This window comes from Myodes glareolus, chromosome 4 (assembly GCF_982192425.1).
Source record: "Myodes glareolus chromosome 4, mMyoGla1.1, whole genome shotgun sequence".
NCBI lineage: Eukaryota > Metazoa > Chordata > Mammalia > Rodentia > Cricetidae > Myodes > Myodes glareolus.
Genome location: NC_142029.1, coordinates 111,825,676 through 111,840,290, shown reverse-complemented (window position 1 = coordinate 111,840,290; position 14,615 = coordinate 111,825,676). Strand labels below are relative to the sequence as shown.

General features: G+C 45.9%; 1 long non-coding RNA gene across 1 annotated transcript; it reads right to left on the bottom strand.

Moving 5' to 3' along the window:
- Window positions 1-1,578: 1,578 nt before the first annotated feature.
- On the bottom strand, window positions 1,579-10,543 carry LOC146894754 (uncharacterized). Its single transcript, XR_015001947.2, has 2 exons — window positions 9,875-10,543; window positions 1,579-3,175 (listed from the first exon to the last, which is right to left on the bottom strand). It is a non-coding gene; the product is annotated as an uncharacterized LOC146894754 (long non-coding RNA).
- Window positions 10,544-14,615: the final 4,072 nt, after the last annotated feature.

Genomic DNA, 14,615 nt, shown 5'->3' with positions numbered 1-14,615 from the left:
CAGAGTTTCAGGGCAAACACACACAAAACTAAAATTCTAGTTATAAAGTATTGACTGATGATTATCTCCTCATTTTCTCAAATCCTGCTAAAATTACAGTGAGAGGAGAGAGAAGAGACGGATCACAGATACAAAAGGAATGCAAGAAACCAGCAAATGTGTACAGTTTTGGGATAAAGAAAACAGAGCCAGGCTAGGGAGATGGCTCAGCAGTTGAAACATTTTGCTGCATGAGAAATGGGACTAGAAATTCCCAGTAAAATGCCACCTGTAATTCCAGCCTAGGAAGACAGATACAGGGGATCCATGAAGCAAGTTGGCTAACTTGCTTAGTGGAGACGAACCTTAGGGGTGAATTCTGGGTTTTATTAAGAGATTCTGCTTCAATGAATAAAGTAGAAAAGGAAGAGGAAGGTGCTGAGCATGCCCAAACATATGGATGGGTACCTGCACACACCTGAAAACTCCCATACACATGTGCTTGTACATAGCATCTCAGGGCCAGCTGAGAGAGAAGGGAAGGAAGTTGTTAGGAGAACATGGTGGGAACACGGTGGGAACATGGTGGGAACACTGGGCATGACTATTTTAAATCCGTGACCACCAGCCACTATTTTGAAATTTTCAGTAGTGTCAGACTTGGGTAAAGCTAATTACATTATCAAACTGATTCCATCCCTTCCAGGGCTAAAGGGGCAAGGAAGGGTGGGGAGCTCATGGGAACTCCTCACAGAAGGAGGCCCTAGCTTTGTTCATGTCTAAACTCAGGGGAAAGTGAGCTGGTGCCTTCCATGGTCCAACTGTTGTGTTAGCAGAAAGCTTCAAAATAAAAATAAAAATCAGAAATGAAAAGGGGTTCTTTAGGGGAATGGGCTCTTCTCATTAGTGGAAATCAAGCCAGGTGGCGAGAGCAGCCCCGCTGATCACATCTTTCTCAAATATCTGAACTGTAGTTGCCAAGAACAACAGGAAGGGAGTTTTGCCCCAAGAACTTACAAACCACATAAACCACCCCAAATTCCCTTTGGTAGGACCCGGCTACCCAGCATTTTCCAAGAACACATCTCCCAGCTCTGTTTGTTTGGCATCTAAACAAAGCTTGTCAGCTATGGGGGTGGGAGTGGGGAGATAAGGGCCCACCCCCCTGTCTGCTAAAGAGGGACACACAGGGATTAAAGACCTGCCCATTCATTTTGAGTTTTTCCTTGTGACCCCAACCATAAAATCTGAGAATGTTCAGTTGTGCAACTAAGGCTAGTGAGTGGGTGGAGTTTCCATTTCTGCTTTTTTTGGATAATTCATTGGGAAGCAGATTAAATATTCATGTCTCACCCACCTCAGTCTCTATGGAAGCCAAAAACTGTCAGGCTGTGCATAGAAACTGTGGTGAGTTTTCTAAAGAGGTAGAGCCGATAGAATACTAGGTTCAAATTGACATTAAGAACTATATTTTAATAAAGATATTTTTCCGATCACATATCGCTTGCTGGTAATTTATGAAATTTAGAGATACATAAGGTGGATGGATGGATGTTGGGTGATGACTGATTGACAGGATTTGTATGATAAGGATGGAGAAAGGTTGAATGGCTTATCAGCCTTCTAAGTAGAACAGTTTATTACAGTGCAAATCTAGAGATACAGCTTACATTAAGATACTGGGGTCAGATTTAATTAATTATTCGGAACACTTAAGCTTGTGGCTGGGTCTAGAAGAGAATGGGCAACTCAGGCTAGGCCTTGGGAGAGAGCTGTGAGGTGGAGGTTCAGACCTGGAAGCCTGCCTCAGACATATGCAAAGCAAACCACAGGAGTGAATGAGACAGCCAGGGCTGACAGGAAGGAAAGGAAGTGAGTAGAAACGGGAATGCACGGAGAAGAGGAGCTGGGACATGCCGCGAAGTCATGTGAGAACTGGAAGAGAAATGAGAAAGTCACGCCAGTGAGCACAGATGCCTCGAGATGGTTGTGAAAGGGAGACCAACATGGTGGGGGTACAGGAAACAAGTCTCAGAGACAGGACGGAAAACCCTGCGTGGAAACATCGGAGCAAGCAACTGAAGTCCTGCATGGAATCCCATGGCACTGGGTTCAACCTCTTGTTCATGCTCATTTGTGGAAGAAGCATGACCTTTTTTTAAAAAAAATATTTTTCTTTGATAGTTCCATACATGTAGACAGTGTGTCTTGATCATGTCTGTACCCCACTCTCCTCTCCCACTGTCAGTCCACCTAACACATCCATTTCTTTCTCCCTCCCCTTTTGATAGCCCCACTGAAGTCAGTTAGTGTCCACATGCTCATGGGTGTGGAACCATCCGCCATAGCTGGGCAGCATCTCAGGCCACACTCATCCCACAGAGACATCAGCTGTGAACAGCTTCTTATCTGGGGATGGAGCCGCATAAGCACTTGGATCCATGTAGGAGTGCTGACGGGTTTGGTCTCACATGGGTCTGTACAGGTAGCTCCAGCAGCTGTGAGTTCAGCGCCACGGCTATGTCGTGTCCACGGCTATGTCGTGTCCACGGCTATGTCGTGTCCACGGCTATGCCATGTCCACGGCTATGCCATGTCCACGGCTATGTCATGTCCACGGCTATGTCATGTCCACGGCTATGTCATGTCCACGGCTTTGTCATGTCCACGGCTATGCCATGTCCACGGCTTTGTCATGTCCACGGCTATGCCATGCTCAGAAGACAGGATCCACAGCACTTATGCTTCCTTGATGTTCTTTCCAGCCTTACTTCCAGGATATTTCCTGTGTACTGGAGCAGGGAGTAATTGGTGTAGATGCCCCGTTTAGGACTAAGCATGCAATTGTCACGCATTCTAGCCAATTTGACCACATAGATCTCTGACCACGGCAAGAAGTTTCTCTGATCAAGGGTGAGAGAACACTAAGCAATGAACAAAAGCATAGATGCTTAGGAAGTTTGACAACAGAGACTTGACTGTCTACAGCTGCACTATACACTCGCAGCAATCATGCAGTTTGGCATTGCCACAGACAGCCAGGGTTTGGCTTCATTTTAGTCATGTGACTAGGAACGGTCAGTGGATTCTCCGTGCTGCTTGGTCGCCATCCTGCCACTCTTCCACAACTGTCCACGGCTTCCTGTCCTGTGACAACCTGCCAGCCCCTCCTCCTCTGTCCTCGCTGAGAACCTGGCTGCAAGTGTCACCGAGAGAACAGTTATAAGTCAATTCCCACTGTCCTGCAAGTGATAAACTTCCTTCTTTACAGCTGAAAACAAAAAGATTCTGTTGTATATATAAACCACATTTTCTCTACCCATTTGTTGGGCTTCTAGGTTGGTAAGTTGGTTCCACAACTTAGCTCTGGCAGACGGTGTTGCTGATGAGGATGGAGGCTAGTGTCTCTGTGACTTGTTAACTTAGAGATTTTTAGATGGATAAAAACATATTAAGAGACTCATTTAGTCTCAGAAAGACAAATAATGCATTTTCCTTTTATCTGTGGATCCTAGACTTCTTTATAAACACATCAGCTCACACATACACTGATGATCTTTACATATACACCAGTTCACACACACACTGATGATCTCTATGGACACACCAGTTCACACACACACACACACACACACACACACACACTGATGGTCTCTATAGACACACCAGTTCACATACACACTGATGATCTCTATGGACACACCAGTTCACACACACACACACACTCACACTGATGGTCTCTATAGACACACCAGTTCACACTCACACTGATGGTCTCTATAGACACACCAGTTCACACACACACTGATGATGAGGTAGAAGTGAAACTGGGGACCAGGACTAGCGGGAGCAGGATGGGGAAAGGAGAGTCATGGATTAGAGGGAGGGATACTCCTAAAGTACTCCGTGAAAATTGCCTTACATGGCACTGCTTAAAAAAAAAAAATAGACTTCTCGGGGCTTGAGATATGACTCTAGTTAAGAACATTTCTTGTTCTTACAGAGGATCTGGGTTTGATGTCCATCACCCATGTGACAGCTCACAGCCATCTGTAACTCTGGTTTCCAGGAATCTGGCACCCTCCTCTGGCCTTTTCCAGTACCTGACATGTGTGTTACTGTGTTGTTAACTGCTTCAGTACCACTCCACGCATGTCCCAGATTTAGCCCTATGCTTGATTTCCTCCACCCCCATCTTTCTATTTCCTACTCCAGCTATGAAGTCTAACTATATATATAATTCATACCTAAGGGTCTAATTTCTTTCCTTTATGCCTTTTCCCCACAACCCTAACTGAAATAATTTTTTAAAGGATTTTAGTTTTGACTGTGTGTATGTGCACGCATGCACACATGTGTACAGGTGCCTGAGGAGGTCACTCTCCTGAGTTCCACTTGGTCGTTCTTCTGACTTAGCCTAATGTCTTCTATTACTGGAAGAGGAGCTTGTGCTAGGACGTAGTTCACTGGTAGCACACTGCTGTTTATCTTGAAGGATGGCCAGGTTTGATTCTCAGAGCTGCAAAGTCAACAAACAAGACAAAATATGGAATTGACCACATACCCTGGGGTTCCCTTCTGAACATGGGTATTGTGTTACGCACCCAATTCCTTCTCAAGATACTCATATTCTGCAACTACTTTCTTCTAAGGTATTTTATCACATAAATGTGCACATGTATGAGGGAGTGCACATGCCACATGTTCTTGCAGAGGTCAGAGGACGACTTTTGGCTTCTTTCCATCCACTGTAGTTTGAGTCATTAGGCTTTGAGGCAGGTCCTGATGGCTCTACCCCCTGAGCCATTAGAACATCACACCTGTGAGACAGCAGTGACCATGTTTCCCTCCGAGTTCTCCAGTGAGGATAAACTGAGATACTGCGTGTACATCACCCAGATTTCATGGGCACACAATACCAAGGCCATTTAGTTACTTCTCTGGTTGGTAGGAAAGTATCCAAAATTCATTGACTTGACCTGCTAATCATTGGTGTGTATTTACCCACACGCCAGCATTACTGATACAGACAGGTACTTTGGGACGGTAAATCTCACTGCAAAGCCTTAGGACAGAGGACAAAGAAACCCCAAACTACTCAGCAAGACAAAGTTGCAAACAGAAATCAGAGAGCAAATGTTGGGCACTACAGGCATCTGGGTAGAGAGGTAAGCATGTCCAGACCCAGTGGGCAGCCACGGAAAAGCATTCTGAGAAAAGTGGGCCTTGTGTCACAAGCTCCAGAAACACTTCCCTGTGAAGAATAGGGTGGTTAGAATGACCTGAGTCCCCAGGGAGGGGAAGCCTTGATTGGCTCCCAGTGTTGTTGGCCAGTCTGGAACGGCAGGGCAATGCACCCGTCTGATGCCAAGCCTGCCTGGGAGCAACGCGGGCTGGCTAGGAAAGCCACTATGCTTAGCTTTCCCCTTCAGGAGCTTGTGTTGTTTATTGTTTTTCCCCTCAGTTCCCCCAGACTCTGGCTTATAAATCACCTCATTCTCTGACAGACTGGTGGGACAGGCTTTGCTGCATTCTGGAAGTTTGGCAAGTTCATGTTCCCAGTTCTTAGAGGGTGCAAAAGGTGAGTGCCCTGCCCGCTGAAGACTCAAAACCAGAGTTTGTCAGTGCCTCTTGGGAGGCGCCATTATCGAATGTCTGACTACCCTTGCCCTAAATCTATTAGACTGTGAAAATAAGGGCAGAAAGTTACTTTTCCCAAGGACTTTTCCTGGGGCTATTCCCTTGGAATAAACTGGGTTATCCAAAAGGTGGCCTTGACTCTCCTGCTGGTAGACCTGGGCCTTGGAATAGACCCCCATCTTTTAATGCAGTCCCGTATCGGCTACTGGCCGCTGCTATGAGAAAACACCGTGACCGAGGTAACTTATGGAAAGCTTGCTTGGGCTTATGATTCCAGGGGGACAATACGCCAGCATGTTCTATCCAAACAGCCTGTCAGGGAAGGAAGTGATTTACAAGCCAGAGTCTGAGCAAACTAAACAGGAAAAATAGATAAATAAAGAAGCCTGGGTGGGGAATTAAGAGTAGTTTGCTTTCTACACAGGTCCCTGGTGCTCTGGGGCAGGTTTAGCAAACAGACTGGTTGTCACGTGACCCATTCCAACGCAGACACTGGTAACAGACCTAGGAAGCATGGCAGCTGGAGGTCGGCATGGCAGTGGGAGCAGGATTCTGAGCTCACGCCCTTACACCATGGAGCAGAGAGGGCCACAGGGTAGACGGTGAAACTTTTTATTCTCAAAGCCCAGTGATGTACTCCCTCCAGCACCATTACAGCCTCCTCACAATGCACCACTAACCGAGGACCAAGTGCTCAAAAGCCCACGTTTATGGAAGCTTTTTCTCATTCAAACCATATGCCTCCTGAAACATGCTGTCTGATAGGAAAGCCTTGACCAGGAGGCCCCGCACCTCCCATTCAGCTAACTGGGGCTTCAAAAGGTTAACCCTCACTGAACCTTAGCGAAGGGGGAGGAGCGTGAATCCGCCCCTGCTGCCAGCTCAGAGACTTCTAGGAGATTTTGCATTTTAATATCTTCTAAAAGACACTTACGGTCTGTGAGGAAGACTTGGCATACTCTCTGGGAAAGCTGGGCAGAAAATCAGGTCACAGAGCTTGTGGCGTGACTTTGCTTAGAGTTGATATTAATCCACACAGGCATGTGTGGCCTGCAGGGTCTGTAACGCATTGCTAGCAGAGAATGGGTCTCCCTTGCCTCTTCACAGACAGCAACCAGCAAACAGTTTCTTTCAGACATCAAATCTACCAAGGTGCTCTATGATAGATGATGCTCCCAAACAAACCCATGATAAGCCATGGTGTGTTCATGTGTCTATGTGTGTGCATGTGTGCATGTATATGTACATGTATGTGTGCATGTGTTTGTGAGTGTATATCTCTGTGTGAGTGTGTATCTGTTGAGTGTGTGTATGTGTGTGTATGTATATATGCATGCATGGGTGCATGTATGTATATGTTTAGGTGTGTATGTGAGTATGTGTCTCTGTGTGTATGTGTGTGACAAGTGTGTGCATATGTGTGTGTATATGTATGTATATGTGTGCACATGCGTACATGCAGTTGTGAGTGTGTGTGTTTTCATGTGACATATATATCTGTTGAGTGTGTATGTGCATTTGTGTATGTATGTATGTATGTATGCACGGGTACATGTGTGTACATATGTGTGTGTGTGTGCGTGCGTATGTCTGTGAGTGTGTGTACTATGTGTGTGCATGTGCATGTGTATGCATGCGTGCATGTGTGTGAATGTGTGTGTGAGTGTGGAATATGTATGTTTGTGAGTATGTGACATGTGTGTCTCTCTCTGTGTCTGGTTCTGTGTAGAAAGCTAAATTGCTGTTCGTGGGACCTGACAGAGAAGACCGTCTGCTGTCTGCTGTCCTGCCAGCAGGCATGCTTGAAGATGTCAAAGTCGACATTTAATTTCCTGGGTGGATCCTGGGATGGTGGGTGGGGCAGAACTACATTCCAGGGGAAGGAGCAGCCTGCAGAGGCCTGAGTGTGAGATGGAGCCCAGCTCCTTCATCTGGTCTGGAGCATGGTGCATGGTGCAGCATGGAAATTGTGGGTGACAGAGCTGCAGATGGTACCCATGGCCACTCAGTGACCAGATCAAACATGCAATCTGGAAGTTTCTCCTGTTTGCTCACGGCAATAGCTAACACCCTTTCTGCTAGCCCTTTGGCCTTTCTCCCGTTCCCTCATGATACCTTTGACATAGCCATGGCAGCTGCCCAGTTTCCATAGAAACTCACTCCTCACACACATACCCTGGGGTTTAGATGGAGTAAGAGCCTCTGTCTCCATTCTCCAACTATGGATAGGCTTGTGATCCAGAAATAGCCAATAAGACCATGACCTTCCCTGGCCACGTGCAGCCCAGCCTGGATGGAGATCTGTACGTTCTGGGAGTCTGACTGTAGTAATGGATAAATGACTCCAGAAGCCACAACACTGCTGCGTTGCTGGCATAGGCAAGCAGAGCAGTGTAGATCTGGAGCTGGTCCTTGCGCTTTTCACCATTAGAAGAAGCAGCCAGAGAACAGACCCACACTTGGGACAGCAGGACTGGGAGGTGGAGACAGACAAACCACACACTCGGGATACCCGAATCTTGCCATGTCTGAAGCTACCTCATTGATTTCCTTGTTTGTCATTAACACGAAGTGGTAAATCCCTTTTCTAACTAAATATATGTTACTCACAGATGAAGTGCCTCTGAACCTTAGCTCCTGGCCAGCCCTGTATTCGTGAGCCTTAGTGCCTAGAACGTCTGTTACCTGGACTTGACCCAAGAACTGGAGACTAAGAAAATATATAAAAGTATAAGGAGGGCCTTTGCTCAAATAGGAACTGTTAGGCTGCCATGGCTCCAGACACCTTTAACTACTTTGATTTCCAATCCTGCGTCTTTCTTTTAATTCATGTTTGCCGGGACATTTAGCATCAACAATAGCTGACTTACCCAGAGCAGGCTGGCTTTAAGGGTATCTATGCACCTATGTGGTCACCTTGGGTCTAGGCAGCTATTTTTAACTTACCTAGTCTAATTTCCTTGCCCTTCTTGGACTATAGGGGATTGATTCCTGTCAGAACCCACATGCTTACACGACACCATAAAAGAAAACCATAGCTGTTGACCAACTAAAATCACCCATCCTCTGGTACCATCCTCTGGTACCATCCTCTGGTACCATCCTCTGGTACCATCCAGTCACTGCCATGGAAACCGAGCCCTCATTGTGAACTATCAGCCAGGCAGGACTGTCTTCACTTGCAGAAATTTTATGGTGTGAACCCCAACCCAAATAGATGGCTCTGAAAGAAAACCACCCATCGTGCCCTGCAGGTAGCTCTTCTGCTCTTGGCTGTCGCCTTGGCTTTCTTGTAGTGTGCATGAAAAACTTGACCGTTTCTACTGCCCCGATGTGCGCCACGTTACCCACCTTCGCGATTTATGTGCACTGTATAAATGTGTTGGACTTCAGCAGCAACAGTTTATTAAGCCTGTCCTGCTGGTTTACTATGATCTGCTTTCCACCTCCACTTCCAGGGTGCGCACGTGGCTCCATCCACAGAAGCCAGCCTCTGTGCCCTGATGGCCTTCCATCACTACACTTCTGGTACTGACCCTTCCTTTACACAGAATGTCCTCCTTGCCCTCTTCAAGACCCAGATCAAAACCATCTCACCCACCAATCCTTCTCAGACTAGTTCAGTTTCTTTGTGAACACCTGAAGTGGTCCTTAACAATTGTTAATACTTTCTTTTCATTCTGACTAATCATTTTCCATTGGGTGATGCTGAAATTCGAAGTAATTTAAGAAGAGACCCTGCATCCCCAGTCCTACAGCTCCCAAAGGCTGCACAGCTGGTATCCGGTCCTGTCCTCTACTTTTGGATTGGAAATTAGAAACATATGTTGATTTTCAAGGCAGCCATTTTTCCTTGTTATTTTCTTCCCCCACTTCTGAATAAACCTTTAAAACCTCACTAAGTATGTCAGGAAACAGCAATGAAAATGTCAAAAAATTATCATACTGTTTTCTGTAACACACACTAACAGTCACACAAGACACACTCACACAAGGCACACATATACACACTCATATACACACATTCACGCATGCACACAGATACACATAATCACACAAACAGCACTGCTGGCATATTTACAAAGATCTAAGTTGAGAAAACAAGGGCTAATTTTAGATTTGGATTTTTCCCTCAAGTCATAACAAGAAAAAAAACACAAACATTAACTGAAACCCCAGTGCACAAAACCTCTTAGTCATAGCCACCAGGCATTTTCAAAAGCCAATTTTCTAGAGAAAAGATTCTGATTCGTACCTCATGAAATCCCGAGTCCGGCCTCCCTGATGAATAGAAGCAATTGAAAATGTCACCACTAGGGTCCAGTTTTACATGGGACCATCAGAAGTAGGAGCTGGGCCCGATCTGCTGTTTTCCAGTTCGTTTCCTACCGCAGTGATGTCCTAGAATGTGCACGGGTCCTTCTCGGACCCCAACCTAGAAGACAGAGATGATCAGCGTCAGGAGTGATGGTCTCTCACGGACAGCAGTCAGAAAATTGTGCAGTGAAATCTTGACCTCCTTTGGAAAATTCCCCACCAGCGCTGACACTTTGCTTGGACTTTCTAAACACAGTTGATGATAGCTCAGGTCTCAGTGCAGCCACAGTGGGCCAGGGAGGCGGGATCTTGGCTGTCTTGCTCTCTGTGGAAGTAGTTCCCATCCTCTGGAGCTGCTGGGGTCACAGATGCAATGCTGCCTCCTTCAGAGTGTCCTGCAGGATGGACATCTGTTGCCCTGGACCTCTTGTCTTCTCTTTTCTCCACTTCTTTGTAAAACACTCGCAGATGTCATAGGGCCCAGGATGCATTGAGAAGATGTCTGTGCTCCGTGTGACGTTCGCTCTTTATATCTTTCCTAGAATAAGCGATTTCTCTCTGTTTTTTGAAACTGGTCAGTGGGGTATTGATGATGAGAGATCCCCATTATGGGCCAAACTGTGAGTCAAGAGCTAATTCAAATCTCGGATTTTTTGAGAGCCTTTTTAGACTTCCTCTGGAAGTCCCTCCTCTCAGTCTTCAGAAATGGATTGATTCTCCCTGTATTTGTTACTCACTATGAACCTTGTTTAATTCCCAGGACTGGAAAAACGGGTTCACTGAGACATCATTGGAAAGCTACAAACTGTGGAGAGCAAGTTCATTTCTGAGCATAAAGTTGGAAGGAGATGATGAATAAGGATGCAAGGCTGTGGGTGAGCAGGCTTAGTCTGTCCTAGGCTCCTGGCTTTCTGACATCCCTTCATCACATTCTCCCTAAAGCATGCTTGGCAATCACAGCCTCCCAGAGACGTCCAGTGGAATCTAACCAGTGATTTAATCTGGGGAACTTTTGTATCCCCATCACACTTGACCCATCCTAATTCCTCTACCCCCGAGGCCTCTGGATCTCTCTGCATTTCGGGATTAGAATTGATTTGGGTCCTAAAATAGCTCGAGAATATTCCCTAGGGGATGTGTGGGCAGATCATGGAGCAGTCTCTTTACTTTCAGGCTGCCGTCTTGTTTAGTAGTGGTTTTATGAAAACAGGAACCCCACCCAGATTGCCTCCCAGGAGAATTTTTATGAAGGAAAAACTGGGGGAAATTTTTTTAGGGTTAGGTTCAACCGTGTGGTGCCTGAAATCTTCAAACAGAGATTTCAGCCTTGTTCTAGGAAGTAATTTCGTTTCTTTTTTTTCCAATTTCTCTTTCAGTTTCTCTTTCTTTCTTCCTTCCTTCTTTCTTTTCTTTCTTCCTTTTTCTCTTTCTTTTTTTGTGAAGCGTGATTCTGATCTTTCATTCACCTGTACAAATTTTGGCCCTACCAACTACATGGTTTTCGGAAAGTAAATGTCTATAGCACCTTCATCTATAGTAGCAGTACATTAACACTATTTCTTATCTTAAGGTGTGTGTGTGTGCGCGCACACACATGCACACGCACATGCACGCTTTTAAGATTGGTATGTGTACATGTATCTGTATGAATTGTGGAGCATGTGCAGGACAGAGGGTAATGTCAGACTCCTTCCCCAATGGCTCTCTACTAGTTCTCTCCTAGAACCTGGATCTTGCACGTTTAGCTAGATGGCTGGTGGATGACTCAAGGCCCCTGCCTCTCTCTATTCCTCAGCCCTGAGACTACAGATGTGTGAGGCCACACCGGCTTTGACACGGGTGCTGGTGATCTGACCAGGTATTTTCCTGACTGAGCCATCATCTTGACTTTTGAACAAGGATTAAATGAGTTAAGGCAAGTAGTACGTTATTATTTGTTACATTATCTAGTGTATTTTAAGTATGCAGTTCTGCCTTTTAGAAATCTGTACAAAACCCTTGGTTTTACCTGCACTGATTATTTATACAGTGCTTTTTGGAAGGGACTCCATACGGCAAACACTTGTGTTAAGCACGGTTGCTCTGCGGACACGGCATGGTGTCTTTGGGGCACACAAATGGTAATTTTAGTGAGTACATCAACTCTGTTCACCGTAGCATGTTAGGTTTCGTTTGGTGGTTTGTTGTAAAAATTCACAAGAATTGAACTCCTCAAATGAAAGGAAGCATTTCCTAGCTTAGAGGAGCATGGTCATGAGAAGGCAGCATCAAGTCATGTTCTCTGTGGCTGAAATAGGCTTGTTTGCCCTGAATGACCACAGTAGGAATGGGGTGGTGGCGCTTCAAAGAGAAGCTGGGAAAAACTAGGTTCTGGTCATGTGGTGTGGATGGGTGGAGATGGGAGGTCTGGTCATGTGGTGTGGATGCGTGAGACAGAGGTCTGGTCACGTGGTGTGGATGCATGAGATAGAGGTCTGGCCATGTGGTGTGGATGCGTGGAGATGAGAGGTGCCCTTGCTCCGGTGTATTCGTGAATGCATACAGCACCTGTGGCCAGGGCTGGCAGCTCAGAGGCTGTAGACATTGACCCACAGTGACCCTCCGCATGGAAAGAGACCAGAGTCCCTACAGCAGAACGTGTGTGTGTGTGTGTGTGTGTGTGTGTGTGCATTACATCAGTACTGAGACACTCATGTTTCCTCCAGGAGACCACCCCTCTCATCACTGTGGGGCCCCATGACAGAGCTGAGTATGAGGCGTGAGTGGGGCCTTCAAGGGTTTTGTTGCATCTCTGTGAGTAGAGCTACCAGAAGGTTGTGCACGAAGGCAGCTCTTTCTGTGAGTTCTCGCTCCCGCTGTGTTTCTGTCGTCGTTGTTGTTTTATTGCTCAGAGGAACCTAGAACTGGAATCTTATTTTATTAAGAAAATGATGTTTGCCAGCCCAAGGAATAGGTTAGATTTCCAAAACATGGTCTAGGCCATCTGTGCGCTCATTTTTCTAAGAGATAGTAAAGTGTGAGGTTCCAAAAGCTAGAAATTCCTTCTGTGTCAGGGCTTTGGACTTCCTCTTTGACAGCAACAGAAGGCGGAGCTGGGGTGAGGCGGTTTTCCTGAACTTGCAGTGACGCAGCTCCTGCAGCCAGCGCCCAGCCTTTACGGGGCCGACCTTTCTAGGTCCCTGTTAGTCATGCCTTTCTGGGCCCCTCGATTGCAGCCACTTGCCCTTGCATGGCCTAAAGAGGGTGATTAAATGGGGAGCTTTCATTTTAAAGGCAAGAATTTAGACAAAAAATAACTTGGCCACTAGCAAACACAGTGTAGAAGGAGGTAACAATTTCCAGTTCCCAGGTGGAAACAAAACAAACAAAGAAGCAATAAGGACAAGAGCAAAGCTCCCCCGCTTATAAGTAGCTGCTGAACAAATGGAATGCTTGATCCTTTTCGCCAAAACCGCCCCCATTTTCCACACACTCTAGCTTCTCCAGCCAGGAAATGAACAACAGAGAACTAACATGTAGGCATAGGAAATATTGTTAGCAGTCAGACACGCTTGAAATTTCACAGACACATACAGGCACACACAGACACATATATATATATATATACACACATATAGACAGACACATACACATGAATATACATACACACACATAGACATACACACATACAGACACATACACATGAACATACATACACACACACACATATATAGATACACATATAGATATGCACATGTATACGGATACATACACATGCATATACATGCACACACATACACACATACAGACACATGCGCATACATACAGACACACATATCACATAGGTAGTCATATATGAGAGGGATGGATGAGTTAACAAGCTTGCTGGTGATGACCATTTCATACTGTTACCAAGACACTAGTATTTGATAATTTGTTGTTACCAAAACATCACATCATGTAACTTGTGTAATTGGCCAATTCTCTATTATTAAAGCTGGGGAGTCAATGATGCTTCCGAAAGTAGATAACAAAAGCCATAGGGAAGGCCTCATGATCACTTCTCTAGGCCCTTTAGGAACAGAGCTGTTCCTTTGCCACATTTACACTAATCTAAAGGAGGGAGGTGTCGTCGACATGAAGGGAATGGGCACTGTTCAAAAAATAATGTCTGTCGGTGTTGCCACGGAAGCCAAGAGGTCACCTGGGTTCAGCTGAAGTGCCAGCCTGCGCCACCCAGAGCAGCGCCCTGTGAGAGCTAATGGAGGGGTCTGAGTGGCTGGAGCCTACTTCTTATGAATCATGGTCTAATGTACAAAAAGAAATAAAGAACTGAGATAGAAAAAAAAAAAACCCAACTGGCTTCTTTAAACCTAAAAATAAAATGTGATCAGTACAGCTGCGAAATGTCCTGTCTCAGGCTGACCCTGGATTGCCATACTCTCCGATGGTGGTTCCCCATGCTCTCTGTGTTTGGTGGAGAAATGGAGTCCTTTGTGGGCTCTGACCACCTGGTGGACATTAGGGTGTGCCACCCAGACTCCTCTACATGGCTGAACCATCCTTACTGCTGTCTTACTGGGTGCTTCTGACTGAGACAGTCAGCACCCATTTGGGGGTGCCCTCTGTTCAATGGAGCATCTGGCCCAAAGATGCAAGTCTTTCCAGAGCTTTCCACATTCAGTGACTGGTCCAGGAGG